Genomic DNA, 538 nt, shown 5'->3' on the forward strand with positions numbered 1-538 from the left:
CTGGGGGTCAGCCCTCCACCCGCACGGGGCTCAGGGGGCGGGAGAAGTTGGGGCTGAAGGGCAGAGCCAGGGGACGCACAGGCGCCCTTCAGTGTCAGCCCCGGAGAACTGACTGAGAAGGGGTGACCCAGGGCCCCCCGGGGGCTTGGGCTGGCCCTGCCGGACTTTGGGCTTCTGAGGCCCAGTGCTCCCCTGGTCACGGCGGTGGCCAGGGCTGTGGTGACGGGAGCCAGGCTTCTCCTCAGCTCAGAGAGCCTCGGCGACCAGCTGGCCCGGGTCACAGAGCCCAAGGGGAGGAGAGGGCCTCACGGGAGGCCCGAGGCCTCTGCCCCTTCTCTCGGATCCGGCACCTTCCTGCCCACTCCCGCCCCACGCTCATCGGAACGGAGAAGGAGCTAACCGTCGAGTCCGCCTGGCAACCCTCAACACTCTGCCCCACCCTCCAGGCACACGGCCTGCTTCCCAGTTTCCGAGGTAAGAACCTAAAACCACACAAGTGGGTGGCACAGCAGGAGGCCCCTCCCCACCCCCCACCTGC

The 538-nt window shown here is 68.8% G+C and overlaps 1 long non-coding RNA gene across 2 annotated transcripts in view; it reads right to left on the reverse strand.

The window, feature by feature from the left end:
* Positions 1-538, reverse strand: part of LOC102751978 — a 7,430-nt gene that overhangs the window by 6,073 nt on the left and 819 nt on the right. The gene's annotated exons all lie outside the window — the stretch shown is intronic.

Source organism: Myotis davidii, unplaced genomic scaffold (assembly GCF_000327345.1).
Source record: "Myotis davidii unplaced genomic scaffold, ASM32734v1 scaffold97, whole genome shotgun sequence".
Lineage (NCBI taxonomy): Eukaryota > Metazoa > Chordata > Mammalia > Chiroptera > Vespertilionidae > Myotis > Myotis davidii.